We start from the raw sequence: 24,913 nt of genomic DNA on the forward strand, positions 1-24,913 counted from the left end.
AAGACAGGAGAACTAGTCTCAATAACTATCGGTGCCTCTAAGGGAGCCTGTTAACCAACAAAACAACTGCCAGTACTGGGTATTGTTCAAATACTTTTTGTCTGACCTATATGAAACAAACATAGGGGTCCGTTTTTTTGTTTACATCACTAGTTTATTTATTATTTTTAGCACTAGTGGAAATTTTTTCTTTTGATTATATTTTCATTTGAAACCAAGAGTTGGTGTATATCCACAAAATCAATACAATGACATATTTTACAAGTAATACAAAAAACAATTTGTCAATAATTAGACCACACATCCAAACTTACACACTGGCCAAAGTACATTCATTCATCTACATTCATCCAACAAAAAACAGTACAAATCCTAAAGGTCTAATGTCAAAAAACTAGGCATAAATCATATATCAATTTCTAAAAATGTACATATATACAATATTCACAATTTTACAATTTTTGAAATATTTACACCTTCTTTTGATGAATCTATTTAGACAAAATTATTTTGATTTTTTGACAAAATGACCACACAACTGGTCGGCGCGTTTCGAACTCCCCAATTTGGAGTTCTCCTCAGGACCAACAATCTAGAATGACAAACGGACAAAATTTTAGAACTCACAGTCTAAGATAACCATTCTCGTGATACCAGTGACACCTCACAAAACTACCTCTGCACATACCTTGAATTGGTTGAACCAAAACACACTTGGCGTGGTAGACGTGTGGAAAACGATAAACAACTGTAAGTGGGGAGACATAACAAACATAAACCTGTTTTATCTCTAGCGACTAAGTTAATCCTCTAATGGAGGCTGAGGTGAAGACAAAGGAGCTTACCTTAAGCCAATGTGAGTAATGTTATTTCCTGTAAAAAGAATAAAAATGGGTGGCATTGAAGAGACTTGAACCTGGGCTCAAGCTTAACTCAAACGAGTGTTTAAACAACGAGCTTACCGATATTTGTGGTATCTTGCTCCCAACCTGAATAATCGGCAGCTCAACAATCAGTCTCCCGAGTCCTGCAAAAAACAAGTCAGGACCGGGTGTTACTAACACGCAATCGATTCTGTACTGTCCCAGCACACTGCCTAAACGGCCCTCTGTCTTACTGCTCACCTCAATTTTCTGGACGCCAGCACTACGGAACTAACCATTTCCTGGTGTGCAAATGCATTGGCGGTCAACACGCAGTGTTATTGGCCAATGCTGCGATCACGTGATCGCTAGTGTATCCCACGCTTCTATTTCTTAAAGGTGTATCGCCTTAATGTAGGAAAGGTGTACACATCTCTGTGTACACGTTCAAAAAGGGGAGCTGCACAATGCTCCGAACGCTCCAATGTTGCATAGGTATTAAGAGCCTAGCAGTTCCAATTTTGTCCTTAGCTCTGATTTTCCCTCGTGTTGATTATAGAAATCTGTGCCCAGACTCGGCATGCTAGCTGGGAAGCGCCGGCATGAGCGTTGTTATATAAATGAAAACCGATCCACTGGCTAACGAAGGGACCACCTTCAAACCCCAAACTAAATGCATTCTTTCAACTTGTGTGACTCGTAGACCGGATAATCCTATGTTTGTATCAGTACAAGGTGAGAGCTAGTGGTACCTGTAGGTACTGCAGCTCTTTCCGACAGCCCATAACCAATTGAGGCGGCTGTACATGGGAAATGAAAAAAACTCTATCAAATTTTTTGGCATGAGTGCTGAGTCCAATGTCCTGCGAGTTTGTACATAGCTATATTGCCTAAACGTGCCAGATTGATTATATCCAAACAGAAGATCAAGTGCCAGGAGCAAGGGTATTCAGATGTCATTTACCCATCACTCCTCATGATTTCAGAGATTTCATTAAGGCCAGTACTGGCGGTGTTATTCTTCATAATAAGCAGTGCTTCTCGCTGATTTAGTCTTTCTTCCAAGTTCCCTCCTCGGATGTCACTCTCAATTTTGGAAATTACAGTCCATTGCAGATCTTCATCTTTATGTTGGTAAGTCATCCACTGATGTACTAGTGGTGCATTGGGTGTCTCCTTTCTTAGTCTCGACTTATGCTGTGTTATCCGATGACGGATTTCCTGCGTTGTCTTCCCTATGTACAACTTGGGACAAGGACATATGACCCCATAGACCACATTTTTCGTAAGGCAATTGGTAAATGTGTTGTGCTTCCAATGTATCCCATTGAAAGAAAATACTGACCCTTCATTTGTTTGTGAGCATCATGAACAATTGCCACATTTATGGTGTCCTTGAACAGGGGGGAGCCCCAGCATTCCTCTGATAGATGTTTTTTCTGCCTGGGGTAGTGCTGCCCTGACAATATGCTGTGCGATGTTCTTCTCTTTCTTAAAGGCAAAGAGTGGGACTTCATTCAATTCACAATTGAGATCCTTGACTAAATGCCAATTTTGGATTATCATTTTACGCCGGGCACAGGGCAGCTCCGCGAAAGACGAAGTTAGGTAGGAGACTGAATCAGGGGCATTAATTTCAATAGTTGAGTGGTCCCCTCCTTGATGGGGAGACATACCGTGGGAGTGATTGATAATCTTCTTTCTGTGTTTTCAATTGCAGTTGCAACAACACCAATAGTTTTTTGCAACATCTTGTCAATTGCCGTTAAACTGGGTAGTGGTTGTGGTGTAGCGGCCTGCACCTTGTGTTTGGACGAGATACGGCTGGTTTTTGTTGTTTCCCCAGATGGCTCATTTTTATAAGTAAGTAGTGGTTTAGGCAACGCCCCCTTCTTAGTTAGTTATTTCACCCTCCTGGCTACAAGATGATAATATATTTAAGTGGTTTAAGCCGGTGTTGGCCAGGACGTGATAAGTCCAAATGAGAGTACCTTTGGTATTTTGTCCTGTCCTTGCTGATAACCGCGACAGATGAAAGGGGGGTGGCCCGTCCCGTCCTCTTCCGTTCCCTGGCGGTCACACACGGTCCCGCCCTTGTACCGGGCTTCTTCCGGGATGCTCCCGCGCAGCGGAAGTCCAGGTTGAAGATAAGTTTGCAGAGGGTCCTGTGGGCGGGGCTTGGGGCGGAACGCGGGACCAGGTGATGGTGATGGAGCAGGGACTCCTGGGTGATTGAGTCCCTGCAAGCAGCCGCAGCGCGTTCTCCGCCAACGTTGAAGATAACCCCTGCGGCAGCCAACAGTTTCCAACCAGGCAGGTCAGTGTTCCAGGGCGAACCGGAGCAACGAAGCAGCACCGGCGAGGAGTGCACACAAACGCACAAGGACAACCCTAGTCGGCAGTCACAGATGAGCTCCCAGGGCTCCTTTTACCACAAGACAACAATTTGTTTTAGGGGCATTAAGGGTAGTGAAGGGTAGTAGTACAACTGCTCTATGAACATTTCCTGTGGGGAGTGGGCATAACCCTGTCCCAGAATTCCTATTTCCACCAAAATCAAAATGGTGGAACCTTCTTTTGTGGGGTACATCAGGCAGCCCACCTCAGGGGTGTTACTGGCCTGGTAGTGAACCATGTCTCTAAGCATAGCTAATTTCCTGCCTACTCTGGTGACCAATGAGCATCAGGGAAGGGTTTGGCCTCTCCCAGGTCTGGGGAAAGCTGGGTCGCATTTCAAAGGAGGCAGGGACTTTGAAGTCCCTGGCGTTGGCATGCAAATTCACTAGCCATCTAGCTGCAGGAGGTGTGAACACCTTTCTCTGGACCAGTGATTGTTTCTAGCCTAAGAGATTATGGGTGAACACCAGCAGAGGGTCGGAAACATGTCTGTGGTGGCAGGCTGAATGATTCAAGTCAGCCAGCACAATAAGAGGCTAGTAGGTTTTCAAGGAGCACTTCTAAGGTGCCCTCTAGGTGCATGTTTTAATAAATTCATAGCCATCACATAGCTGGGGAACTTATAATGGCCAGTACATATACTTAAGATAGCTCCCTTACTCACTTGAACTTTGTAGCAATTGAACTAGAATGCACAGGGGCAAATTTACTCATGCAAATAAGCCCCCACAAGCAATATAATGAACCCTGCCTTAGGGCTGTACAGCCTGCTATAGGAGTGGCTTACATATATTGCATTCAGTGTCTGTGGGTATGGCTCATAGGGTGTGTGCTGTGTTATGTTTTTACTTGTGTCTGCACCATTTCACACAACTTGCAAAGGCTGTCTGCATGAGTTTGTTGGAGGGTCCTTTAGGGAAGTACAATGCATGCTGTAGCCTTTAAGGACCCATATGTAGTAGCCATGTCCTAGGTTTCAGGGGTACCGTTTACCAGGGACTTCCAGGAATGCTAAAGGTCTTGCCAATTGGGGAATGATTCAACAGTTACCTTGTTTTAGTTAAAGGACACTGGCACTGGGGACCTTGGAAGCAGGAACCCAGTGCACTTCAGTCAAAATTGGATCAAACACTAGCCAGAAAGTAGGGGTCACCATGTCAAAAAAGGCCCTTTCCCACACAGACCACCAAAATGGGAAGAGAATGGTACTAACCTTTCCCAAGACAGTCTTTATCTTCTAAGTGGAAAAACCTGGAAAGGCCATTTGCATTGGCATAGTCAGTCCCAGATCTGTGCGTCAATGTAAAGCCCATTCTGTGAGAAGTTGGCCTGATACATGATGTCCACTAATTAAAGTGGGCACCTTGCACCAGTCCAAACAACCTTTGTGGTGACTTAAGAGGTTAAAGATAACCTTAGAAAGCTATCCAAGTGGTAGCTGTGGAGAGCAGCCTTCAGGCTTAGTCTTGACGGAATGTTAAGCAGCTTGTTTTACCAGAATGTAACCTTAATGTATTGGTTAAATGAAAGGAGAACTACACAGTAGTTGTTAGACCCGTCTGCTTCTGAGAGTCCCCTTTTGTGTGCTGTTTCATGGGGCTGGATGTTCCTTGACGCCCAGTTGTTCACAAGGTTTTTGGCACCTATTTACAAGGCGCCGGGCGAAACCTGTGACATCATAGACTGGGGATTGGCAACCTGTATGAATGGCCTCAAAATGGTGGCCATCCTTTTTCCTCATGTGAGTGACTCCCCTTGGAGCCTCCATGAACCTTGACTTTTCAAGGTTTTGGCGCCCTTTTACTTGGCGCGCATTCCTGACAGGAATTTCTTTATTTCCCTCAGGTACACAAAATGGCTGCTCTAGAACCCCAGTATGGTGGCTGTTAGGGTCCCAAATACCTCTTAGAAGTGCCATGTCATTGGCTTAGCCCAAAGAAGGCTCTAGAACCTACTGGCACGAGCCAGCACCTCAGGGCACGGGCTATATAAGGTCCAGTCCCTGGTGGCCATTTTGAGATGACCAGAAGACTAGATAGGATAATGATGTTCCAGATCTAGGTGAAGAAGGAGATTCTAGACTTGACACCAGATTGACACCTGCCCTGTTGACCCCTCCACGGCGCGATCGTGCACCGGGACGTCTCCTGTCGTTCTACCAAGGACGAAGGAACCTACTCAGCCCATTTAATAGCTGAACCATACGAGTCCCCTATTCCCTTGGACCCCCCACCGGTTCCAAATTCCCTACAAGCGACCTTGCCTCAATTCCACAAGCGTCGCTATCCTGGTCACCCTGAGACAATGCCGCAACTCCTTTGAGACCTTGCCTCCAGCTGTAGCACTTCCAGGATCCCCGCACAGCTGTCCCAATACTAATACCTCAGACTATTTCCAACTACGGTGCCGAGTCTACTGCTTCAATCCTTTCCATGGCACTCGGTACAAGCGCATCGGCGCACCACGGCTAGTTAGCTGTGACCCAGTCCCCCCCAGCCCTTCTGGACTTAGCGTGGCAGCTCTCCTCGCCCTGATGCTTTTAATCAGGCAGACAATGGTAGTCCTGATGATGATCCACTATCCTTGAATGGATCGAAACGCCGTCGACATGATATGTGGGCTTAACACTAGTTCACTATTATGTGCATAATCTGTTTTGTTTCCCACATATGTGAAGCAAGCGTATTATAGAGTTTCCCTTTCTTGCTCCATTTTTGTTTACATGCCTGATACATCCTCTATGTTTGTATTGTCTCTAAGTTTGTGTAAGCGTTGCGGATGCAGGACTGTGTCCCACTGTTTTATTGTTCCCCTTAAATTGGTTACTGAATTATTGAATAAATCTGCAAGTCCGGCTGGACGTTTTTGCTATTATAGCGCACATTGTGGCCTATAATTATTATAATCTTCTATTTTTGTGTCAAGGGCCATTGTTTTTTGTAAAATAAAAGTAATACTGTTGACCCCTGAGGCAGCTGGTAGTGCGGGCAGTAGAGCAAGCAAGGGTCACTGGCGTGGATCCTGACTGGCGTTCCAGTCAGCTGTGTGTGTGCGGTGACCTCACGCCTACAGCGCCTGCCCAGCGAGTGCCTTGTCACCCCCAAGAGACTGTGGCCGTTTTCGTGTGCCTTCCCCGCCCCCCGGTGGTGAAATATGACAGACTCGGGTCGCGAGGCGAGAGCATGTTCGCCGCGACCGAGAGCGTCTTCTGTGCCTCCTTGTGACAGGCGCCTCCAGCGAGGAGCTCGGACGTCTCCGAGCTCCACCGGCGTAGAGTGCTTCCTGCGCAGACTGAGTTGAGGTGGTACGCCGGGGCGGGGAAAGGCCGGTCTTCGTTGGGCGGGACGACTGTCTCTGCCCCTCCCCAGTGAATCGGCGGCTGTAGCCATGGGCGGGAACCATCCCTGTTTGAGGAAGTCGGAGGGAGGTCCGTGGAGCCCCTGAGAACCCGTCGCTGGAGAGAGAAGTGCTGAACCCGACTGAATCGCTTTTCGATTGCAGCCGATGTGAGGTGGGCCCGTTTCTTCAGGTGGGAAGCGGTGATATGAAGGAACTGTGAACCGGCATTTATTTGACTGAGCGCGAAGATTGTGTGACCTCTTCGGCAGCCCCGTTCATCAGTCTAAAGACTTTGAACTGGTGCCGCCCAAGTGCTAGCAGTGGTAAAGCCCCTAGGCGCGCTTAGACCTCACCGGCAAACAGAGATCTCAACCCGGTGGCAGCCGAGTGTAAATGAAGTGTTCACTGTCTTTCCTTGCCTTTTAGATACACGTGCAAAATCCCCGTGTGATTCTTAAAGAGTCCCAACACTCCTTTTGTGCCCAGAGAAGCCTGTGTACATTATTGGTGAAATCGTCATAAACTGTAAGAGTTATCTTTCCAACCTGAAATGTATTTGCAAATGTAGTGTTCCTGAAGTATTTAATTGGTGGCAGCGATACCAGAATGAACCTGTAGAAGTTTATTTAACTGAACCAGTATTTATTCTGCTAAACAAAAAGTGATATTTATTCTATTTACTGAAGATATTTATTCCCGATATTTATTCTATTCATTGAAGATATTTATTCCAGATATTTATTCTATTTATTGATGAACTGTAATCCTGAGCTTATTTATTGTATTTATTCCAAAATTGAAACCCAGCAAGTTGTGGCCAAAAGAAATGTAAATGTGCTTTCCTAATTGAACCCCATTCACAACAGAGAATTTTTACATAAAGGAATCGTATTTTTCTACAACAGTGGTGTGGTGTCCTTCTGTTTGGTGGTTGTACAAGGAGATATTATTGGGTCAAAGCCGGCTTAACACGATAGCCTTCACTTGCCTTGACACTTGAGCCAAGCTACCCCCTTTGTGCTGGGCTTGCCCATCGCAGGTCCAACATAAAATTGGTGCTCAGCGGGTGGGATTACGAGCCGTGCTAGTTTTGGACCCCATAATAATTCCGTGTGCGCCACAGGTACACACCCGGAGTTTTCTCCCAGCGGCCCTTCAATTCAATATTTTGCTTTTTCCAAATTCTCTTCTGGAGGTGGGTGGAGGTGACCCTCAGAGTTCCTATCCTTGTAACCTACTTCGAGGTGGTTGTCCACACTTTTCACTGACAAGATGGAATTCGTTATGTCAGAGCTGGAGACCTATACTGTGGCGCAGCTCAAGGAGTTCTGTCAGGAAAGGGGAGTGTTCGTTAGGCGAGGGGCCAAAAGAGAGGAGCTCCGTATTAGTCTGCGAGCCTGGGTGGAAGCGCATCCGGAGGGAATGGTAGAGGAGGAGGAGTCAGACAGGGGTACTGTCGTTGAGAGGACTGCGGAATGTCCCCTGGGGTTGGGTGAGATGATAATCAGCCCCAAGGTAGCCTCACGGGAGGGCAGCAGTGCATCAAGAGGAGGGTTGTCAGAGACCGAGTTAGCTGACAGAAGAGAGGAAAAACAATTGAGGTGGGAGTTAGCCAAGCTGGAGATGGAAGGGAAGAGGATGGAACACAAGCTCAAGTTACGAGAGCTCGACCTCAGGGCCCATAACATCACTCCGGAGGGTGTCGAGTCTAAGGAATTTGCCAGGGAGCTCAGGCCTCACTTACCCAAGGACGTGGTCGCCAGTTATACAGCTGGAGATGACATAGCTAAATGGCTGGCAGCCTATGAGGTCTCCTTAAGAGCCCATGGGATCCATGAGAAGCATTGGGGTGGTGGATTGTATCGCTACATGCCTCCCACAGGTAGGGATGCCCTATTGGCCCTAGACCGAGAGGATCAGGTAGACTACCCCGCCATGAAGGTGGCGCTCATCAGGAAGTTTGGGTTGACCCGAGAGAAATATCGGCAGAGGTTTAGGGGCCGCCACAAACTGAGCTCACACAATTGGGTTGACTTCCTGGATTATGCCAAGAAAGCCCTGGATGGGTGGGTCCAAGGTAGTGAGGTGGAAGACTATTGAGGGTTGTACAATCTCATACTCAAGGAACATCTACTCGAGAAATGTCTTCCCGAGCTGAGGCAGCACCTGGTAGACAGCAAACTTACTTGCCCCCGTAAGCTTGCTGAGGAGGCGGACATTTGGGTAAGTACCCGAGTGTCCACGAAGGGGACGGGAGGAGATTCTCAGAAGTCTGGACAGGGCGCTCCCCAGAAGAAAGAGGGGGGAGATAATAAGAAACAGGAGTTCTCCAAAGGCCCCCAAAATAACTTTAAGGGGAAAAGTTTCTTCTCCAACTCTAAGGCTAGCCTGCAAAAGAACCCTAATCCTGGCCAGAGTCAGCAGCCAAGGGTTATCCATTGCTTTGAGTGCGGTGGTGTTGGACATTATAAGGGAGACGCGAAATGCCCAAAGAGACCACCCCCTCCCACTGGAGGAAAGGCCCCGGGAGTTGCTAGTGTAGCGCTCGGGGAGGAGATGCCCTCAGTTAAGGGGAGGGAGTGGGCGGGTGTCACCTTAGTGTCCCTGGGTGATCGGGAGATGGTTCCAAAGAACCAGGTGCCCCCAAATACTACCAAGTATGGGCAATGGGTCACCATCAATGGCCATAGAGGGGAAGCTCTGAGAGATACAGGAGCCAGTATGACTATAGTCAGGAGTCATCTGGTGTCCTCAGAGCAGGTGATTCCAGGCGTACTTCATCCAGCCGCGATAGCTGACGGCAGAATGAACCACTATCCGGTGGCTGAGATTCCCTTTGAGTGGGGAGGGGTTGCAGGATCACTTAGAGTTGCCGTAAGCCCCGCCGTGCCAGTCGACTGTCTGCTGGGCAATGATATGGAGCACAATGCTTGGAAGGAGGTGGAATACCGGACTCATTCTGAGATGCTGAGTACACCTGATTGGGCCTGTGTGAGTACCAGGTCGGCGGCTGCTCGGGAGGAGAAGTCGCATGGGTTGGAGCCTGGAACAATGGCCCACCCAGCTGCCGATGAGGGAGTATCTCGAGGACAGGAGGAGCCTGCCTCGATGTCCGTGCCCCGTGAGACGGATAGGCCATCGGAGGAGATGGACCCGGAGTCCGCGGAGGAAGACATGGTTCCGTTGGAGGATCTGCCTATCCCCGCTGAGTGGCGAGTGCAGGGGGGACCATCCAGAAAGAACTGAGCAAAAGACAGAGGGAATGTCCCACCCTCGAGGGTCTGAAGCAACAGGCTGAAGCCCAGGTAGCAGGTAACGAGTCTGGGAGCTATCGTGTTTACTGGGAGGATGGTCTCCTCTACAGTGAGCCCAGGGCGCCAGTGCATGGACTGTCACGGGCCCTGGTAGTCCCACAGTGTTACCGAGCCTTCCTATTAGAGTTGGCTCACGAGATTCCCTTGGCAGGACACCTGGGACAGGACAAGACCTTTGCACGGCTTGTCCCCCACTTTTATTGGCCTCGAATGAAGGTGGCGTCCGACACATACTGTCGGTCGTGTGTGTCATGCCAAGCCAGTGGGAAAACAGGGATGAAGCTGAAGGCTCCCCTGGAACCACTTCCCATCGTTGGCATCCCCTTTGAAAGGGTGGGCATCGACATTGCTGGGCCCCTAGATCCACCGACATCATCCGGTCACAGGTTTATCCTGGTACTGGTGGATCATGCCAAAAGGTATCCGGGGGCAATACCTCTGAGAACCATTACTGCACAGGTAGTGGCGAAGGCCCTGATGGGGATCTTTACCCGAGTGGGATTCCCCAAAGAAGTTGTGTCTGACAGGGGGACCAACTTCATGTCAGCGTACATGCGGGCTATGTGGAAGGGGTGTGGAGTGACCTACCTGTTTACCACTCTTTATCACCCACAGGCCAATGGCCTTGTGGAAAGGTTCAACAATACCTTGAAGGGTATGATCAGAAGTCTACCCGAAAGCCTGCGGAGGAAATGGGACGTCCTCCTACCCTGTTTGCTCTTTTCTTACAGGGAAGTACCGCAGAAGGGAGTGGGCTTTAGCCCCTTTGAGCTTTTGTACGGGCACCCTGTACGTGGACCTCTCAGCCTGGTGAGGGACTCCTGGGAAAAGTCTCCTCAGAAAGTTCCCCGGGACGTGGTGAGCTACATGCTGGCCTTCCGGAGCCAAATGGCTAAGTTGTGGAAGCAAGCTTCTGACAACTTGGAAGCCAGCCAGTCTGTGATGAAAGCATGGTATGACCACAATGCTCACCCGGTGGAGCTGGAGCCTGGTCAGAAGGTGTGGGTGATGGAGCCTGGAGAGCTGAGTGCCCTCCAGGACCATTGGACAGGCCCCTATGAGGTGTTGGAGAAGATGGGCAAGGCTACCTACTTGGTGGACGTGAAGACCCCATGGCACCCACATCGGGTGTTACATGCCAACCGCCTCAAGCCCTACTACGAGAGGCCCGAAGTCATGTTGGTGATGGTGACTGACGGATCAGAGGAAGAGGACACAGAGCCTCTCCCTGACCTTTTTGCGTCTCAAGAAAAGGATGGGTCGGTGGAGGGAGTGAAACTCTCGCCATCCTTGACTCCTGAGAAGCAGGAGGAATGTCACCAGGTCTTGGAGTCATTCGCTCCTCTGTTCTCCCTTGTCCCGGGTAAGACCCACCTGTGTACCCATGATGTGAACACAGCAGACAACCCACCTGTGAAGTCCAAGTCTTACCAGCTGTCTGACAAGGTGAAGGCCAGCATTGGAAGTGAAGTAGCTAAGATGCTGGAGCTAGGAGTCATTGAACCTTCGAGTAGCCCTTGGTCTAGCCCAGTGGTTTTGGTGCCCAAAGCTTCTCCACCTGGCGCCACACCAGAATTACGATTCTGTGTGGATTACCGAGGACTAAATTCGGTAACCAAAACGGATGCTCATCCGATCCCTCGGGCGGATGAACTGATTGACCGGTTGGGAGCTGCCCAATACCTCAGTACCATTGACCTCAATGCAGGGTACTGGCAGATTCCCATGACTGATGGAGCCAAGGAAAGGTCAGCCTTCTCCACACCTGATGGACACTACCAGTTCTACGTCATGCCCTTTGGGCTCAAGAACGCTCCTGCCACTTTTCAGCGGTTGGTGAACACGATCCTCACCGGGATGGAGTCCTTCTCTGCTGCCTACTTGGATGACATAGCTGTCTTCAGTAGCAGTTGGGAGGATCACTTGCAGCACTTGCAAGCCGTTCTCCAAGCCCTGGAAAGGGCTGGCTTGACGATCAAGGCCAGCAAATGTCAGATTGGACAGGGGTCGGTAGTGTACTTAGGTCACTTGGTGGGCAAGGGAAAGGTGCAGCCCCTTCAAGCGAAGATTGAGGCAATCATGGCCTGGAAACCCCCCAAGACCCAGACTGAGGTCCGAGCCTTCCTGGGCCTCACAGGTTACTACAGACGGTTCGTGAAGGGGTTTGGCACTATCGTGGCACCCCTTACTGAACTCACGGCCGAAAAGCAACCCAGGAGTGTCATCTGGACGGAGGCTTGTCAGCGGGCATTCGACACTCTGAAACAAGCATTGTGTAACGCTCCCATCTTGAAGGCTCCAGACTTCACAAAAGAATTAATTGTCCAGACAGATGCATCCGACATTGGCATTGGGGCGGTGTTATCGCAACTCAATGAAGAGGGTCTGGATCAACCAGTGGTCTTTCTGTCACGGAGACTGCTTCCCCGGGAACAGAGGTGGAGTACCATTGAACGGGAAGCCTTTGCGGTGGTCTGGGCACTGAAGAAGCGGCGACCATACTTGTTTGGTTCACACTTCCTTGTTCAGACAGACCACCGACCCCTTCGCTGGCTCATGCAGATGAAGAGGGAAAACCCCAAACTGTTGAGGTGGTATATCTCCCTACAGGGAATGGACTTTCGGGTGGAACACCGACCCGGTGTTGACCACGCCAATGCAGACGGTCTCTCCAGGTATTTCCGCCTTAGTGTTGAGAACTCCCAAGGGGTTGGGTAGCTCTCCCCACTTTTAGCTGGAGGGGACGCGTGTTAGACCCGTCTGCTTCTGAGAGTCCCCTCACCACTATGATTTCTTTTGTTCCCCTGTACCTCCCAAAATGTGTCGCTTTTCTTTGTCTACCAGGACCTTTTGTGTGCTGTTTCATGGGGCTGGATGTTCCTTGACGCCCAGTTGTTCACAAGGTTTTTGGCACCTATTTACAAGGCGACTTGCGAAACCTGTGACATCATAGACTGGGGATTGGCAACCTGTATGAATGGCCTCAAAATGGTGGCCATCCTTTTTCCTCATGTGAGTGACTCCCCTTGGAGCCTCCATGAACCTTGACCTTCCAAGGTTTTGGCGCCCTTTCACTTGGCGCGCATTCCTGACAGGAATTTCTTTATTTCCCTCAGGTACACAAAATGGCTGCTCTAGAACCCCAGTATGGTGGCTGTTAGGGTCCCAAATACCTCTTAGAAGTGCCATGTCATTGGCTTAGCCCAAAGAAGGTTCTAGAACCTACTGGCACGAGCCAGTACCTCAGGGCACTGGCTATATAAGGTCCAGTCCCAGGCGGTAATTTTGGAGATGACCAGAAGACTAGATAGGATAATGATGTTCCAGATCTAGGTGAAGAAGGAGATTCTATACTTGACACCAGAATGACACCTGCCCTGTTGACCCCTGAGGCGGCTGGTAGTGCGGGCAGTAGAGCAAGCAAGGGTCACTGGCGTGGACCCTGACTGGCGTTCCAGTCAGCTGTGTGTGTGCGGTGACCTCGCGCCTACAGCGCCTGCCCAGCGAGTGCCTCGTCACCCCCAAGAGATTGTGGCCGTTTTCGTGTGCCTTCCCCGCCCCCCCCCCGGTGGTGAAATACGACAGACTCGGGTCGCGAGGCGAGAGCAAGTTCGCCGCGACCGAGAGCGTCTTCTGTGCCTCCTTGTGACAGGCGCCTCCAGCGAGGAGCTCGGACGGCTCCGAGCTCCACCGGCGTAGAGTGCTTCCTGCGCAGACTGAGGTGAGGTGGTACGCCGGGACGGGGAAAGGCCGGCCTTCGTTGGGCGGGACGACTGTCTCTGCCCCTCCCCAGTGAATCGGCGGCTGTAGCCGTGGGCGGGAACCATCCCTGTTTGAGGAAGTCGGAGGGAGGTCCGTGGAGCCTCTGAGAACCCGTCGCTGGCGAGAGAAGTGCTGAACCCGACTGAATCGCATTTCGATTGCAGCCGAAGTGAGGTGGGCCCGTTTCTTCAGGTGGGAAGCAGTGATATAAAGAAACTGTGAACCGGCATTTATTTGACTGAGCGCGAAGATTGTGTGACCTCTTCGGCAGCCCTGTTCGTCAGTCTAAAGACTTTGAACTGGTGCCGCCCGAGTGCTAGCAGTGGTAAAGCCCCTAGGCGCGCTTAGACCCCACCGACAAACAGAGATCTCAACCCGGTGGCACCCGAGTGTAAATGAAGTGTTCACTGTCTTTCCTTGCCTTTTAGATACACGCGCATAATCCCCGTGTGATTCTTAAAGAGTCCCAACACTCCTTTTGTGCCCAGAGAAGCCTGTGTACATTATTGGTGAAATCGTCATAAACTGTAAGAGTTATCTTTCCAACCTGAAATGTATTTGCTAATGTAGTGTTCCTGAAGTATTTAATTGGTGGCAGCGATACCAGAATAAATCTGTAGAAGTTTATTTAACTGAACCAGTATTTATTCTGCTAAACAAAAAGTGATATTTATTCTATTTATTGAAGATATTTATTCCCGATATTTATTCTATTCATTGAAGATATTTATTCCAGATATTTATTCTATTTATTGATGAACTGTAATCCTGAGCTTATTTATTGTATTTATTCCAAAATCGAAACCCAGCAAGTTGTGGCCAAAAGAAATGTAAATGTGCTTTCCTAATTGAACCCCATTCACAACAGAGAATTTTTACATAAAGGAATCGTATTGTCTACAACAGTGGTGTGGTGTCCTTCTGTTTGGTGGTTGTACAAGGAGATATTATTGGGTCAAAGCCGGCTTAACACGATAACCTTCACTTGCCTTGACACTTGAGCCAAGCTACCCCCTTTGTGCCGGGCTTGCCCATCGCAGGTCCAACAGTAGTTATAAAAATATGTATTTATTAATGTAACACAATTTAAATATCTCACCGTATCTGCTACACACAGATAAACACAAAGCACACAATACTGTAGCACAGAAACAAACGTACGTAGCACTAATACACAGTAGGTTCCAAGGGTAGACCTAACCATATACTAAAATAGTGACATAAGAACCATGACTCGAGTCAAGACAGTGTCTAGAGGTTGTAGAATTTCTAGGACCCCAAGGAACCACCAAAGGTGAGTAAGTAGGGACCCCATGGAGGACGGGTGCATGGAGCACTGCATGCATATATAAACTAAGCAAAGCATCTGGGAGGAGGTGGGTGGGGAACAACAGTTGCCATTGAACCCTCTGCTCACCAACGGGTTAGTTACGTAGTGGGCACATCGCCACACAAGGCGGAGTGCTGAGGGGATCCCTGCCAGACAGCTCTTGACCCTACCACAATGGTTGGGGGGGAGAGCACAGATTTCCACCCAGCCCACTTCAGGGTCACCATATCCCGCTATCACCCAGTCGGAATGGATGCTCACAAACAGCGACAGGGGTCCAGCCTTCCTCAAGGACCACTGTGGACTGATGCACTACCTAAACAGATCCTGCTAAAAAACGACGCCAGCCAGCCTGCCCTAGGGAGCTAACCGCTGACCCATCCTTGGGGCCGACACCAACTTGCTGATGTCTTCAGTAACGGATCCTTGAGTTGAGCCCTCTTTCAGGACATAGGATCACACAGTCATGGCCAGACTGAGGCTGACTGCTCCAGCAAAGCATCCATAGCCTCCACCCACCAACTATTGTACCAGACACCCTAGCTTTGAGGCATCAGGCACCCCTCATTAACTGCCAGAGACAAGCTGAACATGGTCCTGGCAGCCATTGAGAACTCAAGGATCTTAATGGAGACCAAGCCTGGCTCCCTCGTGGCAGAGCTCAGATTTCTGCGTAATGAGAAACCAAGCTGGGATCACTCACGGCAGAGGTCAGATTTCTGAACGAAGACAAACTGAAAACTGGCAGATGGAGGTCCTGCACTATCCTGCTCCTTGTCAGAACACAGCCAAGCCCACCCCATACTTGATGAAGACTTTCAAGGTGACTCTATCCAGAGACTTCATGTTTAACTGCTCAGCCACCACCCCATCTGATTGGATGGCTATCTGTATCCTGAACTGCAGCACAAACAGATGCAGTGGAGGGGGATGATATATGCTACCATCTACTCAGCTTACACCTGGGGGCGATGGTTTGGATTCATCCAAGGTCCCTTTCTAGGCCACGAACATGGTTGCTGAGGACGAGGGACAATTTGTCCTGGTAGAGAGCCAGTTATATAACTCCCAAATCCTTTTTGTGGCGCATTTATGCCCCAAACACAGACCAGGGGTTCATCAGGACAGCACTCTCAAGTGCCCTAGCACACAAAAGTCATGTGCTGTGGGTGTTATATTGGATTACAACCCCCCTGCATGCACAGTCAGAATGGTTTATTATGAAGTGGGTCTGACAATGGGCCCTAGTAGATGCCTGGAGGGCTAAACACCTGTGCTTCCTGAGTTTATTCCTCCTACTCAGCACCTCACAAACTTCATGCGTGCTTAGACTGTATTCTTTGCTCTACATCTGTATTGGACTCGGTTCTTGGTGTGGACTACCTTGGATGAGTGATATGGGACCATGAGATGCGCATGTGGTCGATATGCAGTGGAATGGCCGGCATTCACCAATGCCCATGTGGTGAGGGGTAGGGGATTCGTAGGACACTGGACAATTAGATTGAAGCAGCCGAACAGCTTCTGCCCTTGCTGGAGAGGGACGTGGAGCTAGAAGCCTCCAACAGTCCTGCATTTTCAGAGGTCAGAACGTGCCATGCCGCCCTTCTGGAACGGCTGCACTGTGTCAGTTTTAACTCCCTCGCGGCCAAGACACATCATGAGGGTAACAAATGCTGCCACCTCCTCGCCTGGCTGATTCTCCAGGATGCTCATCCAAGTCCCATACTAAAAATAACCTCACCCGCCATCCATGCCTTCTAGGTGTGATAAGATATTCTACGGTATTATTCCACCAGCTGTGAGGCCCCTCCCCTCCCGGCCGCAAATGAGATAAAGCATCTTCCTATGAGGACTCACACTTCCCCAAATTGCCAACACAGCCAAAGTGGGCCTGGATGCGCTTATCTTGAATGCCGACGTACAGCAGGACATTCTGCACCGGGCACATGATAAAACCCCAGGCTTAGATGAAGTGCCAATAGAGTACTATTGCACCCTTGACACAAGCCTTACCCCTCACTTAATGGAGAGGGTTAATGAAACAGAGAATGCCAGGGAACTACCTTCATCTCTCCACAAGTCCCTCCTAATATCCCTTCCAAAGCCTGACAGGGATCCTACCAGCCTGGCCTCATACCAACCAATAACATTTGTGGGCACAGATTATATAATACTTAGGAAGATTCTGGCGGAAAGATACACCCAGATTATCCCAGAAATCATTCAACCAGATCAAAATGACTTTGTCCACGGTTGCAGCACATCTTATGAAATAAGATGTCTCTTCTATGTGCAGGACTAAGTCCCAAAACAGTTCCCTTTCGCAGCTGTCCTAATTTTGGATATTGAAAAAGCATTCTCTGCGCTTACATGGGACTTCCTCTTCCAGGTGCTGTGCAGAATTGGGGTTGGCAAGTGCCTTCTAACTTAAATAAAGTTTGTTGTACACGAAACCTACCTCCTGGTTCTGCCTGGGACGGCTCATCGCTGCACCTTTCTTTGTGGGCAGAGGTACAAGGCAAGGCTGCCCTCTGTCCCCTTTACTTTTAACAATAGCAATTGAGCCACTCACTATCCACCTCCATGCAGAGGGGTGAGATTGGGGTATCCCTCTGGATGATGAGAAACACACAGTGTCCTTGTATGGAGACAATTTCTATACCTTCGGGACGCTCACACTGATTTCACATCGATACACGCCAATGTTGGGCACTTTCTTGCATGCCCGAGGCTCTGTGTTAACTGGTCTAAATCATGCATATCTGCTGCCTGGCTTGGCAGTTCGGTCTGCACTGTTCCCATGAGGCAGACGCTCACGACTGATTTGCATATAGCTGGCTGTGAACTGTGGTGGAGAAGTAAGCAAAAGAATGATGATGAATTCAACCCAAATCTGTGCCTAGAGGTTAGTATCTGAAAAGTTTCAGTTCTCTGTCCATTAAGGATGGGTGGAAAATCTGTTCCGCTCGCGGATTTTGCAGATTTTCGATAAATTCGCAATCCACGAGATTCGGGAATCTCCCGCAAAATCCGCGAGCGGAACTGATTGGGTCAAAAGTTCAAGCTGACTTTAGTAACTCTTTTAGAATGGCGCCGGCAAGCTGCCAGAGCCATTCTAAAATAGTTACAAAAGTCAGCTTCAACAGGAAGCTCTAATAGATAAAGTAAAGCAGGTGCTGCTCAAATTCAGTTACACAATCATTAAACACCCCAAACTTGGTGTGATTAATGATTGTGTAACTTAATTTGACCTTCAACTGGAGCACCTGCTTTACTTTATCTATTAGTGCTTCCTGTTGAAGCTATTTCTAGCTATTTTAGACTGGCGCTGGCAGCTTGCCGGCACCATTCTAAGTGAGACAGAGGGCAGAAGGGGACAAAAAATGAGTGGGGCAGAGGGTAGAAGGGCACAGAAACAAGTGGTACAGAGGGCAGATGGGCATAAAAAACAAGAGGGTGGCAGTGATTAACCAGGCAAACCCCCCCCCGTGAAAACGCAAAGCGCCTCGCGAACACCCGCAAACATGCAAAAATAAAAAAATTCGCGCTAATTCGCGAATTTAGCGGATTGCACATTCGCAAATTCGCAGATTGCAAATTCTCAAAATTCGCCCACGCTTACTGTCCATCATCTCCTTGTGTTTGCTTTGTGTGCCCTAAGTTGTCAGGGTATGCCCAGATATGTTTCCCTTGCTCACTTTGTTACTGGATTCAAGCTAGCCTGGCTGATGAGGGGTGTTACCCCAAAACCCGTCCAAGGATGCTCGTTTCTCGTCCCGGGAAAACCTGCCTTGGCAGTTTGGCTGAACTATTCCGAAGAGGCACAAGGGCAATACTGATTTATATATAGCTGGGTCTGAACTGGAGTGGTGAAATGAGCTAAATAGTGATGATGGATTCAACCCAGATCTGTGACTGGGTGCGAGTTTCTGAAAAGTTTCAGCGCTCCGTCCATCATCTCCTTGTGTTTGCTTTGTTGGCTCCCTTGCTCCCTTGCTCATTTTGCCACTGGATTGCTCATTTTGCCACTGGATTGCTCATTTTGCCACTGGATTCATGCTAGCCTGGCTGATGAGAGGTGTTACCCTGAACCTGGTCCCACGATGCATGTTTCCAGTCCAGGGAAAACCTGGTTTGGCAGTTATGGCTGATCTGTTCCCATGAGGCACAGGGTCAAGACTTATTTGCATATAGCTGGGTCTGAACTGGTGTGGCGTAGTGAGCTAAAGAATGATGATGGATTCAACCCAGATCTGTGACTGGGAGTGAGTGTCTGAAAAGTTTCAGCACTCCATCTATCATCTCCTTGTGTTTGCAAAATCATGCATATGCCGTATCAACGCTCCGGAGCCTCCCCAAACGAGATGCAGCTCGGGGTTCTCCACTCGGCAGGCAGGGCAAAGCGGTCTGATACCTCGAAATACATTACTACCACTCACAGAATTATCTATTTGACGGCAACTTGAGAAAAACACTATATTCCCTAAAATCCAGAATAGTTCTCAAAAAACACCTCCCATTGGCCGTTACAGGGAGAATAGTCTTTGTCAAAAATGGTCATCCTGCCCAAGGTCCTATATTACTTTACTCATCTGTCCAGTGTCCCCTTCATTCTTTTTTCCAAGCACTAGACACCCTCCTGAGAGAACTCATTTGGGGAGACAAACATCCTTGCTTTGCATGGAAAAAATGCAGCTAGCAGCAGTGGCCTAGGCACCCCGTCTTTCGAGGCACACTACTTAGCAGCTCAGTTGCAATGGGCCAGGTGCTGCTGGCATGGCAAAACATGGAGGAGATGTGCAAGGGGACCGCTCCACCTGTGCCAGCCACAATTAGAGGATTTCTACTTCCTAAAATGATGCCCTCATCCTCATGGTCTCTACAGGCAACTGTAGCCCGGACGTGAATGGCCAGAGTTAATTTCCTTACATTCCATATCTCACCATATGCCCCAGTGCTCCCCCTGCAAGGACTCCCATACTTCCCAGGCACCTATTAAGATGCAGACTTAACGTGATGGCATGAGCAATCACATGATTGGTAACCTCTTTGCTGATGGCCACTTGTTCACCTTTGTCCAACTTATTACTCACTGGCATGTTATACTGCCAGGCCAGTTCCTTATACACACATACCTACTCAACACATGCCTGATCCTCTGGTCTACACAGGATGATGAACCCCAAATCGATCAAGTCCTGTACACCCTACTTTATGGGAGAGGGGCACTACCTGATCACATGGTTTTACAAAGCGATCCTAGATCGCACTTGATTTCCATTGGTGATCACACATGATGCCTAGGAGGACTACATTGAAGAGAACTACATGATAAGGAATGAGAGCAGGCTTAGAGTTCCCCCAATTGGTTTCTCGTAACGCCAAGTTCAAAAGAATTCAATTCTCTATCCTCCACCGGGTCAATTGGACCCCAGAACAACATAATCACTATTTCCCGAATGTGCACTCGCAATGCCCCCACTGCCAATCATCCACAGCCGATCTACAACACATGTTATGATTGTGTCTGGCCCTCTCCACTTATTGGCTTTCAGTACATTCGGTCTTGTGGGAAGTCACAGGACTATGCAACATTTACTCTTGGGAGGCAGATTCCCTGGGTATATTCAAACGTAGAAAACACCAATGGGAGAAGACGCACTTTGCTAGCATGGCCCTCATATTGGCAAAGTGAATCTTGACCCTGCGCTGGAAGGTGGCTTCAACATTGCCGGTAGAGGCATGGCATGAGGCAATGAGTAAATGGGGAAGAGCAAAAGGGGAGGCTCTCCATTATGAGGAGGCCTACCCCCTCTGCAGGCACCCTCTCTGAGGAGGCATGGGACACACTCCTAGACTAGTTTTTACAGCACACCTAGAATACCAGCTCACTGTCCTTGCCCACAATGTAAAACCTCAATCACAAGTGGATCTCCGCCCAGCCCACCTCAGACACAACCGTACCCAGTCATCTCCCCCATGGTCGCCCACTGGTTGCGTCACTTCCCAATCCCCAAACTCGCTACATGCCCACAGAAGTCGCTCCGCCAACCGCTCTCCTGCCACAAGTAAGGACATAGCTGGAATTATGTAATAGTACTCACTCGATGCCTTCTCCTGCCTCAGACCCTCTGGTTTCAAAACCTGTCCGGTTTCTCTCCCTTTTTCTAGTTCAAGGGATATTGCCTTAGTTTTAGGGGTGAATACATACGGATACTGTAGATTCATGCTGACACTCACCGACCTCCTAGGAGCAATAACTGAGACAGTCAGCTTGTTGGGGCAATGTATATCTGTCAACATATTATAAACAATCTGTATTTTGTTAACAAGCCTTTCTGTAAACTCCTTTTAAGGGGCATTGTAATGCCACAAACTAAAGTTTTGAAAACCACCAATATTAACAGTTTAAAAAAATACAAAAGTAAGGATTTTGGGTGGACAATAATTTATTGTTGCGGAAGTCTGTATTTTGAGTTGTGAACCTCTGTATCAACTATTAACCCCAAGGGACCCATGGACTGCTAGGATCAGGCTATTTCTGAGACTCAAGTGCTGAAGGGATACTTGACCCAGTTACTCAGGATCCATAGTAGGCTGAGCCCTAGGACACTAGGAGTAAAAGGTCTCAGCCCCCAAGGCTGGGCTCAGTATTTTCTGCTGACCCTGTGGCCTTTTGAAATGGATTCTTACAATTGACAGCTAGTAGTGGGGTGCCTAATGTTTAGGAACCTGGATTTAGGAGTGGAATTGTTAAATTGGCAATTAGCAGTCTACGACATTAGTACAAAACAGACAGTTTTTTGTTTAATATTCTTTTTTAATTCATATATTTTTATTTTTTTTACATACAAAAGTGGCACACAGACAATAGAAAATTATGTCTTTTTTCCTAAAACGGATCATTAAATGAGCATTGAAAATTTACACCATGACTCAGCGTCTGTATGTGAAGACACTAAGAGAGTTGTCTAGTTTCTTCGATTTGGATGGGATTGACTTACAAAGTGGTGCTTTTCCATATTGGACATAAAATTGACTCTTTACCCCAGGTTTGGGTGATGCTCTTAGGACAGGGAGCATTTGGAAATAGCATGCTAGCATTTGAAGACTAACTTGAGTGGTTAAATTAGGATTGGTGCCTTTCTTTTCCTTGACAGGTCCACTGTCCAAAGTGTTGTTGTACAAATAAAATGTTCCAGCTTTCTGTCTGCTGCAGCAAGGAGATGATTGCACCACTGTGCTACTTCCTTCCTTTTTGGGTTCTGATCTTGTAGCTAGTCCTCCATTAAATTGTCCTTCGGGGATTACCAATGTTGGCTCTTACACCATGTTGAAATTTGATAATATTCAAATCTGGAGAGTGTACCGCTAGTTAGTTTCTTCCAGACATCCAGTAATAGGTATTTGTCACCGTCCACAATATCCATCCAGTGTGCAACACCCGCATCGTTTAGTGGCTGAACTAAAGCGTCCAAAAGGCACTCTGGGGTTTCCAGGTAGTCCCACACTGAGGCCCAGTCACTATAGTAGAACAAACTCAAACAGGAATGGCAGTCAAAGCACAGCTTGGCCGCTGCATGTAAGACCTTCAGCCAAACTGTTTTAAAGAATTTGAGAGCGCCAAATGTATACATAAAACCCTCCTTGGAGGAGTCTGACAACATAGCTTCACACATGCTGCCAATCAGAGTACTATCAGGCCTAAGAAGTAAGGGCCCGATTCACAGAACTAATTTAAGACAAAATCCTAATCTTACTACCATTTTGGTATTCACAGAAGGCACTTACTCCTTTTGGTATTCACAGAAGGCACTTACTCATTTCTCTATTCACAGAAATTAGGACTCCTAACTTTAGAACACCTAAATGCCTTCTGTGAATACCAAAAGTCTTAAAGTTAGGATTTTTCTCAGTTTAGGAGTAGTAAAGTTAGGACTCCTAACTTTAGGACTCCTAAATTCCTGCTGTGACTACCAAAAGTCTTAAAGTTAGGATATTTCTCAGTTTTGGAGTCCTAAAGTCAGGGCACATCTGGAGCAACCAGGGAAGCCCAAGGAAAATCATTATGGCCTTCGTGGGGACTCACCAGGGATTGCAAAGGAGCCTCAAGCGTAAATGCAAGAAGCGGGCTCACTGAAGACTTGTGGAGTGTAGGCCCACAATCTTTGGTGCAGATGGTGCTTGGGGCTTGGGCAATAAGTAACCAAAAGCACAACTTCAGAGAAGTAAAGGCACTTAGCAAATGTGCACATTTTCCTGGGTCCCAGTTCCATGTCACTAGTGAAGGCTGCGGGTCTCAGCTTTGCTTAGGACTCGTGTTGGCCTTAGAGAGGTCTAGAAATCCTCTTCGTGGGCTTCAGGTACTTCGGAGTCCGGCGTGAGCTTCAAAGATGCAGACCGGCAAATGTTTTGTTAGTGCCTGCTTAAGCAGGGGAGTCACTCCTTGACACCAAGGGAGATTCTTCCATCCTCTAGTCTTTAGTAGAGCATTGAAATTCCAGGATTCAGTTTCAGAGTTTCATCCAGGTGCAATGTAAAGTCCTTTTGCCAGGGGTCCCTAGCTTATACTAAGAAAATGGGTTGGACATACTCTGGAGTCTCACCTATGGGAGGGTCTGGAAAGAGGGGTAGCTACACCCATTTCCTTTGTCCAGTTTTGTGCCAGAGCGGGGGCTGAGTGTCCCTGCCACCGGTTTGAACTGGACTATGCACATGGACACCAAATGTGCCCCCAGTGCAGACTTTCTGGCACTCTCAGAGTGCCCCCACCCACCCCCAATACACTAAATCCTGTCTGGGAGGTGGTTACACCTCACTGTGACAGGAAAACTATTGTCCAGGCCTCCCCTGCCGGAGTTTCGTCCACCAGCGGGAGGTCAGACGCGTGTCTGTGGCTGCAACATTCATTTTGTGATGCTGGGGCTTGTTTAAACTTTTACCGGGCAGACCAGTGTGTACATGTCTCTCCCTCTAGAAGAGTGGAATTCTACCCTTGCTGCCAGGACTGGTGGGGGGGGAGTAGGATTCCAAAGTGTTTGACACCAAACACAACATGTTTCTAAGCAGCCATTCCAAAGTTAGCATTTACTGCGAGGTTATAATTCACTTATATGGTCTTCACAGAAACGGCTCAGAGAATAGGCTCCAAACGCTGCAGAGGGGTACTGCTGATGCATGGGCACCCTCTCACACAAAACCAAGCACTCTGCCTTCAAGACTGACAAGGCCTGCCATAGGAGTGACTGATAGGTTTAAATGTGTCAGTGGTTAAAGGTAGATATAGGTAACCTATATCTTAGTAAGGGGTGCATGCACCACCATACCAAGGCTGCAGTAGCAATCCTGTGGTGCCATTTTGGAAGGCTTCCCAGGGGTGGCATAGTACATGCTTCAGCCCCTGGTAGGCCTCTGGGGTACCTATGCCCTTAGTATCTAGTGTACCATATACTAGGGACTCACACCGGTACCTCAGTAACCAAACTGGGGTGTACCCAAAGTACATGCAATCAATTTAGAGAGGAATCAGCTAGGCTAGGGTCCTGAATAGCAGGGCCCCAGCCAGACTAAAGTTGAAAAACAGTGAAACACCAGCAAAAAGTGGGAGTAACCATAGTAAGCAGATCCTACTCTCCTACACAACACCCCCAAACGAGGGGACAATAAACTAACCTTGACCAGTTGAGTCTTCATGTTCTAAGAGGAAATATCTGGAGAGTTCATCTGCATTGGCATGGTTACTCCCAGGTCTATGTTCCACTGTATAGTCTATCTCCTGTAGGGAACTTGACCACCTCAAAAGTTTGGGGTTTTCACCCTTCATCTGTTTTAGCCATAAGAGGGGCTTATGGTCAGTCTGAACAGTGAAGTGAGTGCCAAACAAGTATGGCATCAGCTTCTTCAGA

At 48.4% G+C, this 24,913-nt stretch overlaps 1 protein-coding gene across 1 annotated transcript in view; it reads right to left on the minus strand.

Moving 5' to 3' along the window:
- The window catches only part of LOC147733265 (sperm-specific sodium:proton exchanger-like), a 4,638,748-nt gene that overhangs the window by 2,196,602 nt on the left and 2,417,233 nt on the right, over positions 1-24,913 (minus strand). The gene's annotated exons all lie outside the window — the stretch shown is intronic.

The sequence above is a fragment of the Lissotriton vulgaris genome, chromosome 2_1, assembly GCF_964263255.1.
Source record: "Lissotriton vulgaris chromosome 2_1, aLisVul1.2, whole genome shotgun sequence".
Taxonomy (NCBI): domain Eukaryota; kingdom Metazoa; phylum Chordata; class Amphibia; order Caudata; family Salamandridae; genus Lissotriton; species Lissotriton vulgaris.